Genomic DNA, 27,324 nt, shown 5'->3' on the forward strand with positions numbered 1-27,324 from the left:
TAGTCACCGAAGATGATCTTATGACATTGATACAGCAGTGGCCTGCAGAATGGATGACTGCGGTGGAAAAAGATGCAGGAGATAGCGAAGCAGAGGTGGAAAATGCGTACCATGGCAAAGCTAGTGGGAAAGATAAGGAACAGGAAGAACATGAATATGAGAAAGAGGAGTAACATGACGAGGGTAAGCAGGATCCTCCAGAGGGAGATAATCAAACATAAATAGTGTTATAGCTCCAAATCTCACTCTTATGGTTTGTGATGCTACACTTATGGCCTAGGGCAACCCCTCCTTCCAGACCTGGTCCAAAAATTTAAAAAACAGTGTTTTATTCCCTATACGCGACTTTGCCCTGTGTTAAACGCGTGTACACGCGGGTCTGTCATACCCAACCCGCGTGTATCTATTAAAACACTTAAAAAAATATAATTTCCTCTTTTTCGGGCGGTGATCGCGGGTTTACCTGCTGGATCACCTGTTAGTGCCCGTGGCCCAACTGTTCCCAACCAACTCCTAACTAAAAAACTACTTTGGAGAGGGTATAAAAAGACATCAAAGGGAAGGCCAAGGGGAGAGAGAAGGGAGAGCAAGATTATTATGCTGAGATTTTTCCCTTAGACCAGGTCTGAAGTCCTTGGTGCATTCTGCACTTCCCCCATTTTGCATAGGAAACCCTTGTTTCCATGTGTATTGGTGATCATTCATCCTTGACATCATCATTGAGTAAGACTTGGAAGGAGCTCTTGTTGGAGGCTGGAGGCTGGAACGAATCCGGGAGGAAGCTTGCTTGGAGCCTGCTGAAGGTGTTCAGGTGATATCTTTCCGATATATGTACTTTATTTGCCTTTATATATAAAGAAACACGTCTTTGTTCCCGAATAATCTTTCTTTATGCTTATGAGATTCTTGTGATGAATTCTTATGAAAGTGGTTACTTAAAGATTTTTTATAACTAACTTTATAGCATAAAGATGATTTATATATAAACTTCTATACATGTACTGTTGTGTTCTTTGATTTGTTTGTCTTGCAGGTCAAAGAAAGAAGAAGGGAACTCCAAGAAGGGTTTGCACCCTAACGGTCTTCTCGAACGTAGGACCTTAGGTATGTACCCTAAACATTAGAATTTGCTTAAAAGTAAAAAAGATGGCTGTGTGTGTGTGTTTCTTTGAATAAGAAATTTTCAGTCTGGTAGAGTCTTAGCCCAAAGGACCCTAGGGGTACTTTCCCTTCAACCAGAATTGGCGACTCCACTGGGGACAACACTCTTGTTGTTCCTAGTTTGGGTAGTCCTCAAGCCAATCAAGGCTCAGTCCCTCTGTTTGTTGGTTCTGACTGTCTGATATTTTCTTGAACTCCAAGCTTTTCCAGTTTTTCAGTTTGTGTTTTTTTTATTTTTCTTGAAAGACTTCAGATACGCACTTTTTCTGGATTACAGAAGCGTATATACGCAAGTTGCACTAAGTAAACCCGCGTATACGCAGGTTTCCTTAGTTACAGTCGCGTATACATGCATTCTGCAAATAATTGCAGGCGCGTATATCACATAATTTTCAAGATTTATAATTTTTCTTTTGCTGAATGTTTGTCTGGTGGTTTGGGTCAGTTTAAAACAGTCAATTTCCAGTGACAGTTCTCTGTTTAACAGGGGGCATCTTGTTTCGAACTCTCTCTAGTTATAAGGAGTGCTAGTCTTGTTTTTCGTTGATTGCAAGCGTCATTGATTTTTGACACACAAGATTTCTGTTTAAGAATCTTGATTGCTCTGTCTCGGCAGAGTGGGAAGATTGTCTTCAAATCTTTGTGTCCATTTTGTTTTCATGACATTTGTGTTTGCTTGACGAAATCATTTTTATGACCATTTACTCCTTTGTTTCGGGAAATTTGTTTGTTACTAGTTTCTTGAAACTTGTCTTTTGATATTTTGGACTTTCATTGCTGCTTTTGATTGTCAAAAGCGTTTTCGAACACATTTTATTTTTGTTGAGTTTTCATCATTTGAAAGGTGTCAATTCACAAAAGTGTTTGGTGGCTTGTTTATCAATCATTAGTGTCAGTATTTTTGAGAGTTTTCCTTTGAAAAAGATTTTTTGGTTTGATTGAAAGAAAATCTTTTGAAAGTTTTTGAGTTTCGCTTTCTTAAACTTGCTTCTCATTTGATTTCCTTTTTTGCGAAGTGAAAGTGCTTTGTTTTTATCTTAAAACTTGTTTTTATTGTTTGGACGAAATGATTAGTAACAAATCATCTTCTATCTAAGCATTTCAGTGGCAAGACAAAATTTGGTAAAGCAGCAACTTTCCTTCTTTGTTTTTAGAGTAGTCTTTGAATCGTGCATCCACATTTAGTTCTTGCATTAAGGTAAGATTTGCATCTCTTTTTAGGCATATTTAGTTTTGTTAGTTTTTGTGAGTGTGGAGTCTGAAAAGAAAAAGGAAAAATTTTGTTTATATTACAAGTGTCTTATGAACCTCATAGAAATTGCTATTCATCGAAAACAAAAGTGCATATGCATGTAGCTAAGTTTTATTAATTTCTTTTGCGTCCATAAAACACCACAAGTTTCACCTCCATTACCTTTGACTTAAAGAACAGCCTAATAAAATCAAGCACTTAATTAAAATCCACTAGAACTTTTTGTTTTAGTTATTACACCAACAAGTTTAGGATTTTAGGGCCTTGGATTAGGCGAGTGGAGAGTTAACTCTCCAAGGCCACACAAAACGTCAAACATAAGAGTCTGATTAAAGAGAGTAAATCCAATAGCGTTAGGAAGACCAGGAAAGCTCCGGATCTGGGAGTTAAGCACGAGGGTCTGTGAAGACAGGGAAGAGAGATACCCCCTCTCCTACTTGTCCGAACTTACCTCACGACTGTTCCGCTTGGCTTCTGCGACGAGTTGGTACCCATAGTTGCCTCTCCTAGGGATCTGCATAGGTGGCTGCGGAGGGGAATCCCGTGGCACCTGAGGTCGACGTTGTATCACTCTCGACAGTACTTCCGGAGGGCACCCTTGCGAAGCTTGGGGGCTTGCACCGGCATAGGCTGTTGTTAGGAGGTCAGCGTAACTTCCTCTGATACCTTCGCTGATAGGACTAGGCCCTCATCATCCCAGACTATCCTCGGAAGGCCCTTTGATTCACTTTCTCGTATTTTGGTGTCCGGTCTCAATCACTCGGAGCGGAAATACTTGAAAGTTGTTTGACTGGCTGTATCTTTAGGAACTTTATACTGTGTGCTCTGTGCTCCTAGTCGGCTTAGCTTTTAATTTTTTGAGTCTTTAGTTAGATCTTAACAAAAAATTCAAAGTGGCTGACCGGTCTCCAAGACGGTCTCGAAGACTTCGTGGTCTCTCGCCACCTAGCTTAGAGCCTTCTCCTAGAAGGCGCAGAGGGAATACTACCGGTGGGGTCCGTCCCACGCCGGTTGACGCATCGGGGATTGATCCTCCTCTCGGGGATATTAGCGGCCAAGCAAGGCCTGGTACTTTTGAACAAGAGAGGGACACTCCAGTCTTTTCTCAAGTTCGCTTTCAAGTGGAGAATAACGTAGAGGTAGAAGAACTTTCAGAATCATTAGTGATTCCAAATTCTCCACTACCATCTAGTTATCCAGACGTATTGCAATATGTTGGGCCTCCATTATATAGACCAGCGAGTCCAGGTTACGCTACGCGCTTACCATTTATAATCACTACTGGAAGCATGGCTTCCACGAGTGCTTCGACTATGCAAACCCCAACATCGGTGCAAGGGGGAGGAACCATTTCCATCCCCTCCGCTTCCTTGTTCGGATCGTTTGCTAGCACATCTTTGGTTGGGTCTACCTCCATTCCGTCCACGAGTGGAAATGCCCAAACCAATGCTTTTAGTACTGGTTCCTTCCCAATCACAGGGTATTCCGTCAGTTCCGTTCAGTGCCGCTACGTCCATGATGGGCGGATCGGCTTCATTTCAGGGTTTTCCTTTTGGAAGTGGTCATATCCCACATTCCAACCCAACGGTAGGATCCATGCCTTTTTCTTCAATAGGACAAAGCAGCAATCCTTTCCAAGGTTGGAATAACCCTGGGGTTAGTAACGCAGGAACTGCGAATCCATTCATTGGCCAACAAGGAAGTAGGCCGTATTCCACGGTTAGCATGTTTCAAAGTATTCCTCCCCTCGCTTCGGCTTGGAACCCATATCAGGGGTTATCGAGTCCTTACAATTCTTTAGGAGGAAACTTTGCAAGCTATGGAGCTTATACGGCAGGAGTTGGTCAAACTCCGAATTTTACTGGACCACAAGGCTTGCCTTTTGGTTCAGCTGGTTCTATTGGTCACTTGGGGCAGCCTGGTGCCTCTCAAATCCCAGGACAATCTTTTCAGAACTTTGGGAGTTCTGCCCAGTCTGGGTGGAATCCCCTAGGTCCTCCTAGGCTTCCATTTCTGGCAACGTTAAACTTGCCAGATCTCACTAAGCTAACGAACGACCCTATCAGATACAATCCGGCCTGGCCTCCGGTCCCAACCAAACTCCCTTCGGACATCCCAAAATTCGAAGGGAAGAGTGGTGAAGATCCGGGCGATCATGTAACCACATTCCATTTGTGGTGCTCATCTAACTCCCTCATCGAAGATTCGGTTAGGTTGAGACTCTTTCAGCGCACCTTGACTGGTAATGCGGCTAAATGGTACATAGAGTTGCCAGGGGGCAGCTTTACATCGTTCGCTGACTTAGCCAATATCTTCTTGAATCACTTCCAGTTGCCTGTCCGCTATGATGCCGGAACTGAACTTCTGGCTACCTTTCGTCAGGATAAGGCAACCCACATTTCTGATCACATACAGGAATGGAGACGGAGAAAAAGGCTCATTAAAGCCGAAATCCCTCCGGAGTACCGTCTAGAGTGGTTTTTGAAGTCTTTGCAACCTGAGATCTCCAAGGATGTCTCCATGTCTGGGGTCTATTCTGAGGAGCAAGCCATTTTCAGGGCCCAGCAATTAGAACTGATCTACTCTCAGTCTGGGATCCTCCAAAAGTACTTGCCAGATGCTCCTGGATCTAAGGTTGATTTAGCTAAGCCAAAGCCAGGTCCTCACGCGGATGGTATCGTGGGGTCAGTAGACTCAACTACAGTGAACTTGTTGAATCAATTGCAGCAGTTGTCATTACAAACTGCTCCTAACAACCAAGTCACAATGTCTAATCCTCCCGCTTCCCAAAATTCTTCCATTAACGCCGTCCAATCCGATAACCCCAAAGGAAATCAAAATTCCAATGGGAAAAAGAAAGGACGTGGTAAAAAGAAGAACTCGGATGGGAAGCCCGATGCAAATAAATCCGGCAACAACGCTGGTGGTGGTAAGGGTGAGTCGAGAAAGAAAGTTAAGTTTCCTTGCAAGTTATGCAGTGGGGACCATCTAACTCATCTTTGCCCTAGAATCGAAGACGCTCAGCGCTTGTTAGGACAGCAAGGGACTTCTAGTTCGCAAGCTGTGTTGACTAACCCGTTTCCCCAAGGGCAGCAACTTCTTGCTGGCGCAAATTCGAATCCTGGGACCTCCTCGGGGGGCAACCAGGAAGGGGAAAAAGCATCAAATGTTTTTATGATGGGTTCAAACGTTAATGTGACTACTCGGTCACGTGATTATGGTGAAGCCGAAACATCTAAGGATAAAACGGTTCCCGGAAGTAATGACCTTCATATTGAGCGACCTCCTGTTGAGACTGTACCTAGGATACCGAAAGGTTCCGCCAAACGCGCGACAATTAACCCCAATGCTAGAGCTGCTCAAAATTACTCCATTGTGGAGGATTTGGCTCAAAGCCCATGTGCTATGTCCGCTTTGGAAGTTCTCCAGTCGTGTCCGTCTCAGAGAAGTGCTTTACTCTCCGCCATTGGAGCAGTCGATCCAGCTAACTCTCTAGTGCTCTCTTTTGACATGTCAAATGTCAAAAAGAGACTCCCTCATCATATGGCTTTTCAGGTAAAGTCAACATACCGGAAAATCAATATTTTTCGCACCGTTATAGATGAAGGAGCTTCCACATGCGTCATGTCCATGTCATGTTGGAAGGCTATTGGTTCACCTTCGGCTGTTCCTTCACCAACCGTCTTAACTGCATTTGATGGCCATTCTCACAAGCCGCATGGGATTATCCCGGCCTTTCCTATATGTGTTGGAGGGAAGGTCGTTAATATCGAAGTTGAAGTCGTAGATGCTAACCTAGACTATAATCTCCTATTAGGAAGGAACTGGGTGTACGAGATGGAAGCCGTTGTTTCGACTCTGTTTCGTGTCATTTGCTTTCCTCATGAGGGGAAAATCGTTAAGGTTGATCAATTGGACTATGCTCCAATCGATCCTCAAGCAACCTCCGACTCTACTGTTCCTTTGGTGGATAACCCTCGCCCGCCGACTGAGAATTTAGGAGTAGGGATGTATTCCTCATTGATGGGTACGTTTGATCTTCCCTCTCCTTTTGCAAGAATCAATGCTATTTCATCGTCCAAGGAATCTTCTCGAGAGGAGTTCTTCCGAACTCATCATTTTTCCGACCCTTGGACCTTGCCTTCACCTACGACCACATTAGTTGAAGGGCAAGTTAATGGAATGGCGTTTCCTATATCTGCAGCTGAGCTTAGATATCAGGCTATCGTAGACTCTGCAGATAACCATTCTACTCCTTTTTCCGAAGAGGAGTTAGATGGTCATGTGGCTCCCGCTTGGAGCTTTGATTCTAACTCTGCCTTGGACTGCTTAGATTCGGTTCTACCTTCTGAAGAAGCAATCCTCGAAATTATGATGGGTATAGATCGACCTTGGGAAGACTTACACCATCGCTCATATTTTCTTCCTCCATTGCAGGAAGTAGAATCTAGATTCTCCGAGCTCGTTGGTAGTGATGTTTGTACGGTATCGAACCCTTTGGCTCCAACACACACACGTGCTGAAGGTAATATGTCGGTAATCTCAAAAACGATACCTATAAACATCTCTAAGGATCCTAACATCATCGAGAATATCTTCATCGGAAGTGAGTGTTCCCCTGAAGAAATTCAAATTTACACCGACCTATTCAAGGAATATCGTGATGTATTTGCTTGGTCTTATGAGGAAATGCCCGGCATTGATCTTTCTATAGTCCAACATGAGATCAAGACGTATGAAAACGCAAAACCGATTCGTCAAAGGCTTCGGCCGGTTAACCCTAGGAAAGCAGCGGCTATCAAAGCTGAGGTTGAGAAGCTGCTAAGGGCGGGTTTTATATACCCTGTTCCTCTTACGGATTGGGTTTCGAATCCAGTCCCTGTGGACAAAAAGCAAGGAACAATCCGTGTATGCATCGATTTTAGGGACTTGAACAAGGCTTGTCCAAAAGACAATTACCCCACGCCATTCATTGACCAGATTATCGACGAGTGTGCGGGTAATGAAATTTTTTCCTTCATGGACGGTTTTTCGGGTTATAATCAGATCTCCATTCGTCCTGAGGATCAGCATAAGACTGCCTTCATATGTCCCTGGGGTACCTTTGCATATCGAAAGATGCCCTTTGGTCTTAAAAATGCTGGAGCCACCTTTCAGCGGGCCATGTCTTACGCTTTCCACGACATCAAACATATCATCGAAGCATACTTAGATGATCTCGCTGCTCGTTCTCGAAAGAGGACTGATCATCCTAGTCATCTTCATTAGTCTTTGAGCGATGTCGTTTCTATAAAATACGGTTGAATCCCAATAAGTGCGTTTTCGCGGTTACATCCGGTCGGTTGTTAGGGTTTATTGTGTCTAATGAAGGGATTCGGGTTGATCCCTTCAAGGTTGAGGCAATAGTTCAGTTGCCTCCCCCGTCTTCAATTCGTCAACTTCAAAGTCTTCAAGGGAAGGCCAATTTCTTAAGAAGGTTTATAGCAAACTATGCCGAGATCACTAAAGGGTTCATGCGTTTGCTACGGAAAGGAGTTCCATTCCTGTGGGACGACTTTGCGCAGCGGTCGTTTGATGCTTTGAAAAAGGCATTAGTCTCTGCCCCGCTTTTGAGTCCACCGGATTATGGTAGAGACTTCCTTTTATATCTCGCTGCAGCAGAATCTACCATTGGTATGGTTCTAGTTCAGGAAGACGATGCTCTTGTCGAGCACGTGATTTATTATTTGAGCCGAGGCTTGATAGGCCCTGAACTCCGCTATTCTCCAGTTGAGAAGTTGGCCTTGGCAGCAGTCCATGCTGTCCAAAGGCTCCGTCATTACATTTTGCTACGCAAAACTTTTGTCTTAGCGGCGGTCAATCCATTCCAATTTGTCCTCAGTAGGCGAGTGATTGGGGGCAAATATAATAGATGGATAGTCATTTTACAAGAATTCGACCTCGAGTTCTTGTCCGCCAAGTCTAAGAAATCTATGGTCTTCGCGGAGCTAATTTCTGAGCTTCCTTGTGGAGAGGATATTGTTTATGAGGAAAGTTTACCCGACGAACATATATTCCTCATCTCTTCACAAGACCCTTGGTATGGAGATATCATTGTTTATCTCCAGACTTCGAAGTTTCCCTCTACTTCCTCCAAGGATGAACGTCGCAAGTTACGTCACCTGGCTAAAAACTATGTTATCATTGGTGACACTTTATACCGTCGAGGGGTTGATTCAATTCTTCGACGTTGTTTAACCTTAGAGGAAGCAGAGTCTGTTCTTAATGATTGCCACAGTGGAGCTTGTGGTGGTCATCTATCCGGGCTTGCTACAGCCCAGCGCATCTTACGTGCCGGCTACTTTTGGCCTTCACTCTTTAAGGACTGTGTGGAAGCGGTAAAACGCTGTCACCCGTGTCAAATTTTTACTCGCAAGATGCGCGCGCATCCAGCTCCCCTTTTTCCCGTTGTCACCGTCGGTCCCTTTACTAAGTGGGGTATTGATTTTACGACTTGTAATCCGCCTTCAGCGGCAAATCACAAGTACATTATCGTGGCTGTAGACTACTTCACGAAGTGGGCTGAAGCCATGCCTACTTATAAGAACGACAGTGACACGGCAGCTTTGTTTCTTTTCAATCAAGTTATCTCAAGATTCGGTATCCCAAGAGAGATTGTCACTGACCATGGCAGTCATTTCCAAAATCAGCTAATGTCCGAATTGGCTTTTAAATTAGGTTTCCGTCAAGAGCATTCGTCTCCTTACTATCCTCAGGCCAATGGACAGGTCGAGGCGGTCAATAAAACTCTTAAGACGATACTCCAATGGACAATCGATAAAAATCGGTCCAATTGGCACATTATGTTGTATCCGGCTCTTTGGGCATACCGAACCTCCGTTAAAACGGCTACTGGTTTTACTCCTTTTCAGTTAGTTTACGGGATGGAATCTATCTTTCCGGTCGAATGTGAAATTCCATCTCTGAAATTGGCTGTCGAGCTTCTTCCTGAGACTTCGAGTCTCGAGGAGCGCCTAGTTCACCTGGAACATCTCGATGAGCAGCGTCGAGATGCCGCCACGACGAATGAGGCCCATAAGAAAAGGGTCAAAACTCAGTATGATAAGTCTGTCCGACCTCGTGTCTTTTCTGAAGGTGACCTTGTCTTGGTCTATGACCAAGATAAGGACGCCTTGGGGGCAGGCAAATTCAAGCCTATGTGGTACGGTCCTTTCATTATCAAACGAGTCTTAGAAAAAGGATCGTATGAGTTAATTGATTTCGAAGGAAACAAGCTGGCGGAGCCCCGAAATGGGCTCTATTTAAAGAAGTATTTTGCTTAGTTTTACCAGGCAATGGCTTCTTTGTATTTTATGTATATTTGTACATATTTTATCGAGCGTTTTCTGATATCAGCACTTTTTTGTCTGCTTTGGCAGGTGTTGATGGATGATTTGGTTTATTTTGGATTCGCCGATGGTGCTAGTCGGCACACTCGGAATCTTGCTTCCGCAGCTTGGGTACTTTATTACCCAACTGGTCAGTTGATGACATCGAGAGGCGTGTGTATCGGTCCTGCTTCAAACAATATGGCCGAGTATACAGCTGTTATCAATTTACTATCCGAGGCAATCTCTTATGGGATCGGCTCGTTGGTAGTGTATCTTGATTCTCAATTGATAGTGTCTCAGTTAAATAACATTTATCGGGTTAGAGATCCATCATTATATCACCAATATTTAAGGCTGAGGTTGTTGCAAAGATCATTTACTTACATTAATTATTTGCACATTCCAAGATCTCAAAATTGGTTAGCTGATTCTATCGCTAATCAAGCATTAGACTGGCATATCAATCATTCATCATCATAAAATCATGCATCAAAAAGTCAAACTGTATATATATATATATCGCAAAGCGTCTCGAGTGTACATATGTGTGTCCAAAATATACAAAATTGGGACTCAAATGCCCATAATCATGTCAGGCATATCTAATGCCTCGGCTCTGGATGAGCAGCTAAATAACTAACTATAGCAGTGGCCACGCGCCAAAAGACGCGAACCCAGTCACGTGGCATCCCAACCACATGACGCTGCATATCTGGAGGAAGGTCCTCTATCTCAGCCATCGGTACTTGGTAGCTCAATCTCGCCAAGTGTCGCTGGACGTTGTTGAGGGTCCTTTCCGCATTCGCAGCCTCCTCTTCGGCTCCTCGGCCACGCCGTCCATGCCGTGGGAATCCATCTGGTCGCACGGGCCCAATGTCTGGAACATGATCATCATATCAGTCATTTGAATCTCATCAAAAAAAAAATAAAATATATATATATATATTTTTCAAAGTTCATCATTATACTTGAAAAATCCTAAAAATCATAAAAAAAAAAAAAAAAAAAAAATCTTACCGATCTCGCCCCATGCTGCATCTGGTGGCAACACTAGGTCAGGATCTCCTCGGAAATCCAGTCCAGCATAGGGGTAGTCGTCTATGGCGATGATCTGTTGCTCCCACCAAGCAAAAAAGTCGTCGTCGAATGCATTCCTGGGCACTTCCCCACCCCCCAGACGTTTCATCAAGTCAGCCCACCGGCCCATACGTGGATCACGTGGACTACTGATGGGAACTGCTACCCTGGGACGGAGTGCGGGAACCTTCTCGAAGAAAAAAGTACATAAAATGGTTCCGTACCCAAAGTTCTTGGTCTGTCCCCTCCTGATAGAAGCAAGCTGCTCCTTCATGTTGGCAAGTAGAGGAGTACACCAGTCAAACACCGTGGTGAGACAGTCCACTGCTACGCTCATGTTTACCCGTGATGCCTGATGTAGCGAAGATGATCCGTTCACTCGAGCTATGGTGAACAAGATTATCCGCAGTGACAAACTCGCCACGTGTGGGATCGAGATCTGACTCCCGACCTTCCGATGACCTGGGCAGTAAAGTTGTACATAGTCGTCTACACTGAGACTATTCCGGGTCCTGCCCCGGGAGTGTACTACCTCTCCCCTTCGGGAAAGGCCCGTGATGAAATATATATCTTCCACTTCTATCCTGAGTGGCATCTGATCAATCATAAAAGCTTCTTCCTCGACATCCCAATAATCAATAAGTCTCTCGAGCAGACGCACATTTGCTTTCATATTCGGCAACTTGAAGAATTTTAACAATCCGCATCCCCGTAAGGCATCTAATGCCTCATCATTGTCCATAACTTCATTATCTACAGCTGAGTGCTCTCTTTCACGCCATGTGAGAGTCATCCTGGAAGAAAAAATCATTTTCATCCATTAGTTTTATGTATAAAAATTTTTCGCTGCGCACACGCGGTTTACCCTATACACAGTCGCGTGTAGGGCCGTCGTATACGCGATTTATATACATCCAACCCGCGTGTACGCCGCAGAGCGATTTTTTGCAAAAATCTAACGGTGAAATATTAATTAAACTTCCTAAAAACTATCACAATTGATTGCAAGACAAGTTTAGTGCTTACCTGGAAGTTTTCGGCAAGTTTGAACGGTGGAATAAGTCACGGGGAAAGTTTGCTCCTTTTGCTCCACAATTTGCTCTCCAAGTCAAACGGTGAAAATGGTAAGTCCAAAATTTCTTTTTATAAGTTTTGAAAATGCAAAATTTTTTCAAAATTTTATTTTGTTTGGTTTCATGTCACTTTTAACTTGGGAGCTTGGAATGTCGAGATTGAGTTGTTTTTCAGGACATTTTTGGACATTTTTCGACGGTTCGAGACGATTCCATGACTGCTAACCCGTCATGGCAGGTATCATGTTCTCACTGGCATATAGGTTAGGGACACCATTTTTCCGTTGCATTATGCATACTAGCCTCCATTTGACCGATACATCTGCCGTAGGGTCGACCCCATCATGTTATGGTTCGCAAGCCATTTTCACTCGCCGATTCTTTAAATCATGACATGATGGTAGAGCCATCCTTTTACATGGGCATCCTAGTTAGCACCTCACTGATATTTGTTGCCCATGCTGCTTCGTTTTGAGTAGGCTCGGGAGTCCTCTGTAGTCCCGCCATGACTTATGCGTTGAAGACTCATTCTTCTTTGCTTCTTCGTTTCGTTCTGGCCTTATACCCTAGAGGCTCCTATGTGTGTTGAGTTGTACTTCTACATTGCATGTTGACCATTTGCACCTTTTGGCCTATAGCCGGCTTCACTTGGACTCGTGTTTAAGCCCACTTTTGACCATGACGTCTGCAAAAATCAACCTTGCATACCCTTGACCTCTGCAGCTTGACATACCCAGATCCGTGGAAGGGACATACCTCTGAGTGTCACTGACCAGTTTTTCACCTCCCTGCATTGAGCATAGGAACGTTCCTTTCCCAGGAACTAGATCATCTGTTTCACCGACACTCGTTCTTTCCACTGTACCATAGCATTCTTTTATTCTTTTTCCGGCTTATCAGAAAAAGACAAAAAAATTAAATATTCCAAAAAGAGCGGGAACAGGGACATTATTTCCATTTATTGTTGGCAGCTAGAGTCAGTCGTGTCGCCCTTGAACAAAGCACTCAAAACAAAGTCTCCTCCGCATGGGTGGGATTTAGTTTGACTTAGGTAAGCCATAACCTTGTTATCGAGTCAGTTCTCCCCCGATTGGTTATCTCTTCCAATCATATGGAGGGTTCGTTCGTGCCTCCTGCATGACGAACTTATACAGATTCATTATATGCTGCCACATAGTCACATTGAGTCGTGCTTTTGTTCAAGGGAAGTTAGCCTGAGTCGGCCTTTCTGCGGTGTCTCTTGACTCATTTTTCAGTCGGCCATCCCTGGTTGTCAGTGTCATGTCTATCATCACATCAGTTATATTGGTCCTTCACTCGTGCCGGTTTGAGAAGGTCCCCATTGACTTCTTGCTGGCGGGTCTTGTCCTTATCGACGATGACACATTGCTCTGAGGGCAGACCTAGAGACCGCACCCTGGCCCTATTTTCATTATTGATAGGTCACCTTGTGCTCAGCATCGATCAGTATCATGGGTCTTTGACTGAGTGGTTTCCCTTGTGTTCGACATCAGCATACATTATCACACATTGGGATTCGTGCAGTACCTTGGTTTCCATTTGACCCTATTGGTGGATACCTCGCCTCTGTGTCAGCTTTCATTATTGGTTGGTTCAGAGGGTTTCTGCCGTGCGCTAGCCACATCTTGTGTACGCCGGAAACGTACTTCGGTTGGGTTACTACATCTTTTTCGTCCGATTCCTTCCACATTATTGGCCTACGGGTTACACTCGCGCTAGATTGATGGAGGATGCCTTAATGCCTTCCTTCTAGCGGATCTTTCCCTATCGACTCCGACTCATTGCTCTGGGGCAAAGATCTAGAGTCCATTTGGCAGTACCTTGGGGTTTGCAGTCATTAGTGGCAGATTCCTCGCTATCGACAGTGGGAAATCATCATTGTCTCCTGATTGATAGATTCTTACAGGTGTTCGACTTCAGCTCATCTATTCACACTTGTTAGATTGTACTGGGTACCTTGACGCTCATTATCATTATCGGTGAGTAGTCTCGCGTTTGTTAACGGTATACATCAATGACCGGTAATCAAACGATTTCTCACATGGTCGACTTCAGATCATTTATTCCCATGGTGTAGAAATGTACCACGGCGGTCGGTGAAGACCTCAGGTCGTATCAGCATTCATTGGTTCACTTGACAGTTGCTCCTGTTGCTGCTAGTTGATACCACTCCACCTTATATGTTGCAGTCAGTCATGGCGACATTCTATATGCTGACACCTGAGTTTGCAGTGTAGTACCATCCTATTCCATCATGTTCAGTTGGTACCTTATGGGATCAGTCTTTTATTTCAGTGATCCGTTGCATCTTTCAGCATCATTGACAGTTTTATATGTGATATTCAGACATGTACTTACTCATTATGATCAGATGATCCATTATGTATTTTACAGTCATTTATACTTGTATACTTAGTGGATCCGCTTGTACTTGATATGCGGACATGCTTTACTTTTCCTGAGCATGGGTATGCCCGCCTCAGACAGTGTTTCTTTCTGATCTCCTTTCGGTGGCTTGGCAGGCTGAATTCTGGTGAAGTCCTCCTCGGTTTTTCGGCAGAGTTCCTTTCCTTGTACTTACTTAATATATTTCGGCCATCATGTTCCCCTTCTGACCTCATACATTAGGGGGCATCTGTTATAGCTCCAAATCTCACTCTTATGGTTTGTGATGCTACACTTATGGCCTAGGGCAACCCCTCCTTCCAGACCTGGTCCAAAAATTTAAAAAACAGTGTTTTATTCCCTATACGCGACTTTGCCCTGTGTTAAACGCGTGTACACGCGGGTCTGTCATACCCAACCCGCGTGTATCTATTAAAACACTTAAAAAAATATAATTTCCTCTTTTTCGGGCGGTGATCGCGGGTTTACCTGCTGGATCACCTGTTAGTGCCCGTGGCCCAACTGTTCCCAACCAACTCCTAACTAAAAAACTACTTTGGAGAGGGTATAAAAAGACATCAAAGGGAAGGCCAAGGGGAGAGAGAAGGGAGAGCAAGATTATTATGCTGAGATTTTTCCCTTAGACCAGGTCTGAAGTCCTTGGTGCATTCTGCACTTCCCCCATTTTGCATAGGAAACCCTTGTTTCCATGTGTATTGGTGATCATTCATCCTTGACATCATCATTGAGTAAGACTTGGAAGGAGCTCTTGTTGGAGGCTGGAGGCTAGAACGAATCCGGGAGGAAGCTTGCTTGGAGCCTGCTGAAGGTGTTCAGGTGATATCTTTCCGATATATGTACTTTATTTGCCTTTATATATAAAGAAACACGTCTTTGTTCCCGAATAATCTTTCTTTATGCTTATGAGATTCTTGTGATGAATTCTTATGAAAGTGGTTACTTAAAGATTTTTTATAACTAACTTTATAGCATAAAGATGATTTATATATAAACTTCTATACATGTACTGTTGTGTTCTTTGATTTGTTTGTCTTGCAGGTCAAAGAAAGAAGAAGGGAACTCCAAGAAGGGTTTGCACCCTAACGGTCTTCTCGAACGTAGGACCTTAGGTATGTACCCTAAACATTAGAATTTGCTTAAAAGTAAAAAAGATGGCTGTGTGTCTGTGTTTCTTTGAATAAGCAATTTTCAGTCTGGTAGAGTCTTAGCCCAAAGGACCCTAGGGGTACTTTCCCTTCAACCAAATAGAAAAAGGAAAGAGGAAGATGCAAAGCAGTACTTTTCTGAAGAGAAGAAAGAAGCACAGAGCAGATAAATCCAAGGACACAATACCACTGGTCCTTACTGATGGGGACCTAGATGAAATTGGGGAGAAAGTTCAAGAAGTTACAGTGGAGTCATGGAGCAAGATTGAAGATCGCTACGACACACTCCTGACAGGTGTCAAGCAAAGTATTGCGGAGCTGAAAATAATGGCAAAAACATCTAGAAAACTAGCGCAGATAGGCCAAGGACTCCATAGAGAAAGACTGATAGAAACAACATTTGGGATGAGGATAATGTAGATACCTGCCGGAGCTATACATTTCGACTCCGTTGAATTCAAGCAACAGGAAAAAGGTTGGGACCATGTCAATATGAACATGGAAGCACTTCCCACTCCAGTATTACATGACTTACACCAAGGCATCACAAATGAGCTCAAGGAGCATGAAAAACGCACCTCGCACTTAAATATTCACATAGAACAAGAGCGTGCTGCACTGAAGAAACAACTCAACCATGCCATCAAGGATAAGGAACAGGCAAAGCTATAGCGACAAAGATTGAAAGAGGTGGTCGAAGCCACTTGCAGGGAAGTTCTAGACATGGATGTCTGCGAGGAGGAATCAGTAGAAGATAAGGTCGTGAAGCTCGACCTTGTAGTCAAGGAATCAAAGAAGAAGATCACAAATGTATAGTTTGAATATGAAGTAAATATTAGTGAGCTACAATTGAAGCTGCATCTAGCCACGCCACCAGAAGTACGCAAACAGACTGGGAGAGTGACTTGAAGAATGCAGTGGCAGGCCTCTCCGAGAGAATGGTAGAATGTGGAAAATTATTGGATGAGACCATGTAGATTTGGACTTCACTCCAAGAAGATCCGAATGTCCAAAAGATAGAAGAAGACATCCAGCAGAAGCAGAAGCAACTGGAGGAGATTCAGACAACTGCGAAGATTTTTCCAGTCTCGCAGAAGCTTGCCAAACTCAGTGAAGGTAAGGAACTGCAGAAGTAGATAGAAGAATTAAGAAGAGAAGAGCAATTTTTTCGGAGAGAACTCAACCATGGCAGGAAAAGTCTCTCCAGCTATCACAAGAAGTGGATGGGAAGCTCTAGGAGCTTCAACAAAAAGAAGCAGCAGTGTTGCAGAAGACTGCAGGACCAATGACAGAGGCACTGCTAGAAGAAGTATGCAGGGAAGAGAAGCAGGCATCAAAGATACTATAGTAGTACAACATCACCTACAACAACATAGCAGCACAAATTCGAGGCAAAGCAACTACGTGACTCGGGATGAGTCACATGTGAGTGTTGGGGGTTTGTTGGGCGCAACCCAACTGGGCCCAAATTTTGGTCAAAACTCTGCATTTTGGGGAAGCAGAGTGTGTGGTACCACAAAACTATAAACCGAACAATGTTTTAGGGGCTTCAGGGTGGGTCGAAGTCCCTTTTTTTTGTAACGGGTTTGGGCAATAATTGATTGTTTTTAGGAGAACCATGGTATTTTGATGTACCCGTTGATGTAACTAGTATATATATCGTAGAAAAGATGTAAGTCGAAGTAATGTAATGAATGAGTAGTAATGATAAAAGCATAAGAACATATATCTGTAGTCTATTTTGGGATTGAAGGAAAGGATCTACAACTGAGTGCGCAGATGCCTAAAGTTTGCAGCTAGGTGCGCAGGTCGAGGATTTGTACGTTGTTCCTAAATATTTAATATAAGAAGTACAATTTTGATGGACATATATTTTGTATAGTTGTTGTATATCTTTGCTTTCTGTTCAGTATTTTGGTTCCGTGCAATATTGTTTATGGTTGATTATGGCATGTTTAAAGTGAATAATATGATTGGGAGAAGTAGTGTATGATCACGAAGTAACTTATGTATGTTAAGTATAAAAGAATTTAAAATTTCAACATCACATCATTCCTCAGGGATGCAAAAACCTAGTTTTGCAACCACCCGTAATCACTTTGGGTGAGACCGCGATCTACTTGCCGATCATTGTCGAGAGGGCTAGTGATTGAGGGTTTTGTTGGTGTGCAATAAAATCTGAACCTAGGTCGGCCCAACCTAAGTCAACACTAATCTATCATGGAAGGCTCATAGAGTTTCAGATTTTCTACATTTGCCACTTAGTAAATGCACATGTATGGGGATAAAATTAGTTTATAGGCATTATCTCCCACCTTTTCCAGTATGATAAATGGACCATATCACATAGCCTTAATTTTCTTACCATGGCCTTGTAGCTGCTTCTTTTTCAATTGTAACCATACTTTATTTTCCAGATTGAAGGACTTCTTTGTTTTATGTTGATCATGTCTAGCCTTATATTTTTCTTGTGAATTTTGGAGTGTCTCCTATAACTATATATGGATATTCTATATATTCTCAACAATTTTTCTACCCATACAACATCCCTTGTAATATTGTCCCTCACTACTCCTTGATTCCCATATGAAATATCCAAAGGTGAAGGTAGAAAACATCCAAATCAAGTTTCAAATGTGGACTTACTAGTAGAAGTGTGGACTTCTCTGTTATAAGAGTGCTATATATATACAAGATGTTCATCCCAGGTCTTTAGATGCTTTTGACTGTAACCCCTAAAATGTTTCTCCAAGGTCCCACTGAATACTTTTGTCTGCCCATTCTTTTGTGGAAGAAATCTTGTGTCCCCATCTGAAACAATGCTCCTTGGCATCCCAAAGTGCACCCAAGCCCGTCCAAAGAAAAATATTGTTGCTTCTTACCTATTGATGATCTTTTTGCAGGGCATCATGACACACATCTTGTGGAACCTACTAACTACCACAAATAGGTAGTCATGTCCTTTCCTACTTTTTGGTTAGCCTCCCACAAATTCCATGGAAATGCTTTCCCAAGGATGAGTGTGTATAGGTAAGGGATCATGCTTACCTTATTTCATGTTACTAGGCTTACTGATATAAGAAAGCGTACATCCTTTTTTGAACCTAGCTACATATTATTACATCTTGGGTGTTGTGGAGGTAAATCCTCTCTGCGGGCAAAGACGATCCCTACTAGCCCAGACCGGGTCTAGCAACAATCACACAATGCTATCACGCAAGTTCCTAATTGCAAATACAAAGTAGATGGTGAGAACCTACTTGGATTCCAACGCTAGGGTTCGTCGAAGAGATGTCGCCCTCGTTCCTTTGCCTCGGCCGGTCACGATCCCCACGATCTCCGTGATTGGACACTTGCACATGCAAAGAACAACACGAAAACAAGCATAAAATCTAGTGGATGCAATTATGTATCAGTCAGAAAAGATATAACTCAACATCAAACATAAGACAATGAGAGTGGAACCATAATGATAGTCATCTATTATTAATAAATAACAAAGAAGAATACAACCATTGTTCTGACGTCAAATCCTCCTTTGGCTGGGTAGTCAGCTACACAAGTCTTGCAAAGCTTGTTGGGATGAGGAACAAGCCTATCTCTCTTTGGGTGACAAGAATCTCCTTACTTAGATTTGGCCTTATGGGTGCAAAGAAGGCTCTTGCAGCTTCAAACTCTCTATCACTATGCTGGGACTAGAACTATTGTAACTCTAACTAGCTTGCTCAAGGCATAAAGGCAAGCTTTTATAGATAGAGAGGAAAGAGATAGGATCAACCACATTATTCATGGGATTGGCTTTATCACTTGGAAACTTCCATGAAAGGTGGCAAACCACTTTCCCTTCTATGGAGATTCGAAGCCAAACCATCCTTGCTCAACATAGATTCAGTTGGTGAATGGGTTTGAAGAGAACCTTCGGGAGTTTGGTGGTTGAAAACTTTACTCAATTCGGTTGGCGCGAGTGCGACTCTGAGACAGAGCGCCAATAGCGCGCCCGTTTTAGAGGATTTCCCTCATTGGCGTGGGCAGTGAACTGAGGACCCGCGCTAATGCAAAAAGAGCTGTTTTCATGGAGATTTTGCAGGAGATGTCTTCAGGGCAAATGAAGCTCATACTCAGAGGAATATAATGCAAGTGGTTTCAGGTCATGTCACTTCTCACAGGTCTCGGAATGAGTCCTCCAGTGTACAGGCGAGGGGTAACAGGGATGGTGACAAACGGTGACAAATTGCTGTGTAACATTGGGCCAATAAACATACCTTTGCAAGTTGGCCATTTTCTTCCCTACACCAAAGTTCCGTACAACCTTTGAGGTGTGAGCCTCTCTAATTAGTTGAAGTCACTAACCTTTAGGAACACATAACTTATCTAGCTTGTAGAGTAACCCATCCTGGAGATTTCAATCAATGGTTCTATCACCATCATGCACATAATTATGGCTCTGCAACTACTGAAACACCTCCTTGAAGTATTCATCATCTGAATATGCCTCTCTATATGCATCATGGGTGAATGAATTCATGTGCATTAGAGTTCCCAAAGTTGTGTTATTTAATGCAGGTGGCCTTAAAAGCATGTTGACCAACTTGTTTGTGTTGCCCTTCTTATACTTGATCTCTAATTGAAACTACTATAGAAACCCCATTCATTTGTAAGAATAATTAGTCTTTGTTCCAATAAATACTCATTGAAGAAAGCTATGATAAAGAAAAGTAACAATATGAGAAAAAAATATCTAGTTCACTAAATACTCTATTAGGTAATAGTAATAAATTTCACACAATGCACACATAAATGAAACTATTTATGACAACAAATTGCACCTAAAGGTGCAAAGATACACCGAAGAAATAAAAGAGTTGGGAAGATCATTTAAAAAAACTAAATCACTAAATACAAAAATTCTTATTTCTAATAGAATAAATATTAGAGGAAGTTTATTTGGAAAAATTTGAGCAAACTCTATTACTAAAAGTAACCTTCTACTTAAGTGGTTGTTTACCCGATAATGAAAATTTGCCATTACAACATTTAGTTATTCCCGGAGTAAGATGACTAATGGAAAATTATGCAAGCAAATGGTTAAATGACCACAAAATTTATACAATTCCTTATTTAACCCTTTGAGTATTGAGGAAATTGTTGGATTAGTATGCTGGCATGTTGGGCAGGGAAAATTGTGAAGACAAAATGGATTAGTTTTCACACTGTTGCTTATACCAGTTGGGTTAATACAATTCAGAGGATAACTTCAAAGAGCTTGACAAAAAAGTGACTAGGCAGAGACTTCCCAGAGGATGCCAGAGGCACGTTTGAGTTACCAAACGATGAGTATAGATCTCACTGACTTGCCCATGATTGGGACACATACGACCACTTCGAGACTGATATAATACATATTGATATTTTAACCATTGGGTAACTTTTGAGTTTATTGTTATTTACTTTGGGGGGAAATGGCCTGTTGTCCCTTCATGACTGGTCTTAGTTTTCACCTCGTATATGGCTGAAAATTTGACCATCTGTCTTTATGTAAACATGATTTTAATAAAAACTTGTTGATTTTTCTTAAAAAAATAGTTTATATAAATAAATTTCCATATATAATAAAAAATATTATACTTCATTATAAATAAAGAAAATTCCTTATTAAAATAAAAAATAATCCATATACATTTCTTAATATATAAAAAATAAAATATTAAATTAAAATTTTAAAATAAAATAAAATAAATAATTACATGAAAAATTAATCAAATGATCATTTCCTAGAAGCTTAGTAATTTTTACATGTGAGTAAAATTGATCTCATAAAAAACTGAAAACTAATTTGATAATTATGCAATTTAAATTGAAAACTAATTTGATAACTATGCAATTTGATAACTAATTTGAAAACTAATTTGATAACTAATTTGATAAATTGTGTAGCTCTTTGTACAAACCAAATGCCAATTTTTTTTGAAAATTTCAAAACTATCTAGAAAATTTAAATCTCTACCATTGACAAAAGAATAAAAACCTTTGAAAGGTCACTAAGCTCTCCAGAAATTTGTGAAAACTAATTTGATAACTTTGCAATTTAAATTGCGTAGCTCTCTCTACAAATGAGAGGCCATTTTCCTTTTGAAATTTTCAAAATTATCTAGAAATTATAAATATCTATCATCGGCTAAAGAATAAAAAACTTTGAAATTTTTTCAATATTATCCAGAAATTATAAATATTTGTCATAGGCTAAAGAATAAAAAACAAATTTGATAACTTTGCAATTTAAATTGTGTAGCTCTCTCTACAAATGAGAGGCCATTTTCCTTTCTAAATTTTCAAAATTATCTTGAAATTATAAGTATCTATGATCGGCTAAAGAATAAAAAACTTTGAGAAATTTTCAAAATTAACCAGAAATTATAAATATCTATCACCGGCTCAAGAAATTTTATAAATATAGAAAAGTAGATTAATCGGTTTACCCATTCTCATTTAGCTAAAAAACTTTATTCAATAATAACGAAATATATAATCTATCATCTCTAGAATAAATTATGATTTTGATTTTCCCCCGGTATAAAAATATAATTTTCCCCAAAAGAAAAAGATATAATTACAAATATAATAAAAAGGTTTCTCCCTATACAAATTTAAACTATGGTTTTCACCCAATAAAGATAAAATTATAAATACAAATGTAATAAAACGTATTTCACAATTTTTTTAGAAAGGTTATTTGTAAAATAAAGAGTGATATTTTCTACAAAAATTAAAGCTCGATGGAGAAATGAAAGGTTGTTAACTTAAAAGACAAAAATACAGAGAAATGAAAGGTTGCTCTCTGAATATTAAAGACAGAGAAATACAGAAAAATGAAAGGTTACTATCTGAAGCTTAAATTACTAATTTCTTAGTCATATCCATCAAGATTCAAACTACATTACACAATATTTGAAACTTTTCTCAGTCAACATGAAGATCAAGATTGTACAAGAGAATAAATGGGTATACTTATTATTGTGCATCACATTGTTCAAAACTAGAGAATGCTTAGATAAAGAGATTTATCAGATTTCAAAGACTAGAAATCCATTGGTTATCAGAATCGCAAACGAGTGAAAGCCTTGCAAGTGGATAATGCCTTATGATCACCTCCCTAACAAAAGAAAAACGATTCTAGGCAGTCGAGCATGAAGTTATCCCAAAATGTTACATTTACTTCATTTATCCCAAAAGGGGTCAGAATTTCTCCAAACAAAAAGTTGCTGGCAAGAAACAATCGAACCAAAGGCTCCTTTTCGACAATATTGGCTGAAACCCTCTTTGCATATTGGAGGGCATATTGGAGGGGGATTGTTCCTATGAAGTAATTGTACTACAAATAGAGTACATAGAGGCTGGCCATGGTTTCAATGAATACATGCAGACTCAGGGCAATGTACTCTGTGTATATTAATTTCACTTCAATCAACTGACTTCTTGTGCGATAGCTACCGAGCACTTGCAGTGAAGTAAATTAGTTGTAAAATAGGGTCAGCTATTGCAGGGCTGGATGATCGAAATATCCCAATGGCAAAGGTCCTGTCAGTTTGTTATGGCTTAGGTATACCACTTGAAGAATTCTCGGCTCACTTGATTAAGCCACAATTAGCCACTTAGTCCATTTTTTTGAAGATAAGCTCCACTAGAGAAGGGTGCATGGTTTCTGGAAGAGAGCCGAAGAACTGATTATTGCTCACGTCCATAAATTTCAGCTTCCCCAGGGCGCTTGACACATGGAACCTACCACTGAGGTTGTTTCCATTTAATTCGAGTTGAATGAGACTTGTCAGATTTCTGAATGTTGCAGGAATTGGGCCATCCAACATGCTGTCATCGAGAGATAACTATTTCAGATTTTACAGAGAGGCGAGGGAGCCAGGGATGTAGCTGAAGAAAGAATCGTGGGAGAGACAGAGACGAATTAGGGTCATCCCTTTTCTAATGGAGGATGGAATAGGGCCATAAAAGGCATTGTTGGAGAGGTCCACAATTTTCAGAGAACTTAATTGGCTGATGTTTGGCGACATAATGTTGTTATATCATGACTAGTCCAGATTCAATTATGTTACTCTCCCTCCATCACATCTCAAGCCACAAGTGAAAAGCTCCCTGAAGGTCGAATCATAGGGATCTATTGAAAAATTCTAGGAGCTGAGACATGATCCGAATTTAATATAATTCACGTCTACAAAATCCTTTAGGGCCTTGAGAGCTTTACATCTCCAACCACTGTGAAATAATTGGGAAAAATGTGTACGACAAAACACATAAGTATAGAGAATCGTGGGAGAGCAGGAGATGGATTAGGGCCGTGATATTTCTAATGGAGGATGGAATTGGGCCATAGAAGGCATTGTTGGAGAGGTACAAGATTTGTAGAGAAATTAATTGCCTTATGTCTGGTGCCAGAGTGTCGTTATATCCTAACTAGTCAAGAGTCACTTATGTTACTCTCTCTCCATCACATCTCAAGCCATAGGTGAAAATCTCCCCAAAGGCCGAATCACAGGGATCCGCTGAAAATTTCCAAGAGCTGAGACACGATCTGACTTTAATAGAATTTGCATCTACAGAATCCTTTAGGGCCTTAAGATATCTACATCCTCGAACACTGTGAAACAACTGGGAAAAATATGTACAAAGAAATGAAAAAGTTTTTCCATGTGTTTAGTTTTTACTTGGGAGGAGGACGAAAATGAAGCTTTGGGATTGGCTGGGATGAATAGTGTTATTCCAGCCAACTCCATAGAGGGAACACCTTCGGTGTAATTAGTTTGAAGCAAAATCACAATGTATGCAAGTTACAATTCATATAGTGATCTTCATCGATGTACTTGAAGGACAAGGAAGAAGCGTGCGATGACGGGAGCAATTGTGGACAAGAATTGGGGGAGAAGATGCTCAGCTTTCCTTGCACATACACATCTCTCCCTTCTTCTTCCAGTGAACAAGCACATGAATATCCCATAACAGCGCCAAAAAATGGAGATGATGCAGCGTCGCAATGATTAGACACTGCTCACGACAACATAAACATTGCAGGTTGGAAAAATGGAATGGACTTGATATTCCTCATCCTCTGCAGGTTCCTCAGCCTTTGTAGTTTCTTTCCACAATACGACGAGGAAGAATCACTTTAAAGAAACTCTGCCAGAGCCGTCTCCAACAACCGAGAGTTGTTGAGAGGCGGTGTCTGCCGAGAACATGGAAAACGCTTAGAAGAGCCAAGGCGTAAAGAGTAGGGATGTCTATGATGTTGCTGGAGAAAAATCGTTGCAAGGGAAAGGGAAAGAAGTTGCTACCAATACTAAAAATGTTAAAAATGACAAGGAAATCTCAGATTTTGTGGAAACAAATCATTTGGGTCAAGTCAAAATTGCTTCAACAGACAAAACAGGAAAGTGGATTTGGGTAAATGCAAAGAAATATGAGGGCATTTTAAGGCGTAGGCTTGCTCGCCTTAAATGGGGACAAATGAGAAGAAAACCGATCCAGAGAAAGAAAATAAATAAGAGAAACAAAAATAAAGAAGAATCAATCATTTACAGTCCCACATCTACACCTCTTACTTGGTCATCAGATCTATATGTCCAAGAACTGATGAAGGCCAGGACAAGGTTGGAGATTTTGGAAGCCAAAGAATAGGAAAGGGACTGCAAAATTTCAGAGATCACAGTTGCAAACCAATGTCTAATGGAAGGTAATAGAATTTTAAAAGAACAGGTAACAATGTTACAAGAGGCTCTAGAGACAGGAAAACAAGAATGGCAAAGCATGAAGATAGCGTGGCAAAGCATGAAATAATTAATAACAACAAACAGGGATGTGATAATTTCTAAACAAACTCAGGTAGATACACAAGTATCTCAACAAACAAACATTTCCAAAGAGAAGGCAAAAAGGAACAGTGGGAAAGATAGTCCAAAAGAAATCAAAGCTAGAGCTGAAGATGCTAATGGTTACATAAGGACAAAGGAAGAAGAAGATGCAAGTGCTTGTAGAGCACAAGAAATAGAACACAAAGAAAGACAGGACATGAAAACAAACTTTATTATCAGGGGAATAAGAGATTATGGGAAGAATGAAAGTACTCTCAATTTGACAAGAGACTTTTTGAAAGAGAAACTACATTGGAAAGGGAAAATTTTCCAAGCAAGGAGGGTTGGGAGGATATGTGAAGAGAGGCCTTGACCCATAAAAGTCACCATGGAAAACATACAAGAAAAACACCAACTTTTGGGCAAAAATAAACTCTTGAAAGGCTCACACTTCTTCCTTGATGAAGATTTAACCAAAAAACAACAAGAGGAGAGAAGGGATGAAGTGGAGAAAATTAGAACAACAAGAAATGAAGGGAAAAGGGCATGGTTGTGCAATGGTAAAGCTGTTATTGTAGTGTTTGGGCATCCGAGCAAAACAGGGCATCAAGCTCGCAGTAAAGAAAAAATAGAGAATTCAATAATAGGGACGAAAAAACCAAGAGCAACATGGACGAAAAGGGGTGAAGACTCAAATTTGAGTCTTATGTGCCAAATTGCGTAGTAGTCAAATCCTACCCAGGTCTACATAATTTTAGTTTGTTGGAATTGTAGACGTTACCCTTGGAGGAGGGGACCTGGGTTAGGTCCTATTGCGGAAGGTATGACATACTTTGTCTCATGGAAACTCATGAGAATGATGGTTGCAAAAATTTTGTGTTTGACTGTTATTTGAAGTTGGCGGTTTGGAACAAGGTAGCAGAAAATGGCAAAGGGTATGGGGGAATACTAGTTTTAGTTAAAGAAAAAGAAGGCCATCACATTCAATGAATTAAAGAAGATGAAAATAAACAATATTTATGGATGAAAATATCAGAGAATGATAATCACATAAGAATTGCAACATGCTATTTTTCCCCTCAAGTCTCAAAAACTTACAAAAATAAGGGCTTGACAGCAAGGATCTGTATGCAGCTTTAAAACAAGATATTTATGTGTACTCTCAGCAAGGGAGATGTTCTTTTAGTGGGAGATTTCAATGCTAAAACAATAAATAATCAAGCTAGCATTCTTTGTTGCAAAGAGGATAACAATCCTATTTGGCTCACTGAAGAGGAGAATCCCCAATGGGTGAGGCATTCAGAAGATGACAAAGTGTTAGGTCCTTATACTACTAGTGTAACCCCTTATTGTTATTAGTGCAACCCCCTTATTATATTGTTGTGCCCATGTCATCCCCATATTGTTATTATTGTGCCCCATAGAAGCCCACTATTTTTATTGTTGTGCCCTTACATTATTATTGTTATGTCGGCTCTGATTATATTATGATCCCTTAGACTCCTATACATAGAAAGGAGGTCTTGTCATTTGTATCATCTAAGAATTATTCATTTTTTTAATGTAAAGGAGGTTTCCCCCTCGAAGAGGCTAATTTATAAGGCGTTGATATTTCTTTTCTATCTTTTTGTGCGTTGGTTTCGTAACATTTGGTATCAGAGCTTTGGATTCTAGGGTTTCGTTGCTCCAAATAGGTCATCATGGAATTTTCTCTATAACTTTTTTTTTTGGTGACGTTGTAGAAGCTAAAAAAAAACCGATTTGAGCCGAAATCATTCTAAACCTCGGGTCTGAATTTCAGATCTTGTCTCGCTATATTTTCGGAGATATGATCTGAGGAAGTTAGGGTTTTTGCAAGCTCCAGAATTCCACCGCAAACAGGCCATTGTGGAATTTTCGCTATAATTTATTTTCTACGAAGGTTCAAACTATAACATTAAAACCCATTGGAACCAAAATCGTGGT

General features: G+C 41.0%; 1 pseudogene; it reads right to left on the reverse strand.

Annotated features, from left to right (window-relative positions):
* Positions 1-22,598: 22,598 nt before the first annotated feature.
* Positions 22,599-27,324, reverse strand: part of LOC149138136 (uncharacterized) — a 29,287-nt pseudogene continuing 24,561 nt past the window's right edge.

The sequence above is a fragment of the Pinus tabuliformis genome, chromosome X, assembly GCF_031772625.1.
Source record: "Pinus tabuliformis cultivar Carrire ecotype Pingquan chromosome X, CPIR1, whole genome shotgun sequence".
Classification (NCBI taxonomy): Eukaryota; Viridiplantae; Streptophyta; class Pinopsida; order Pinales; family Pinaceae; genus Pinus; species Pinus tabuliformis.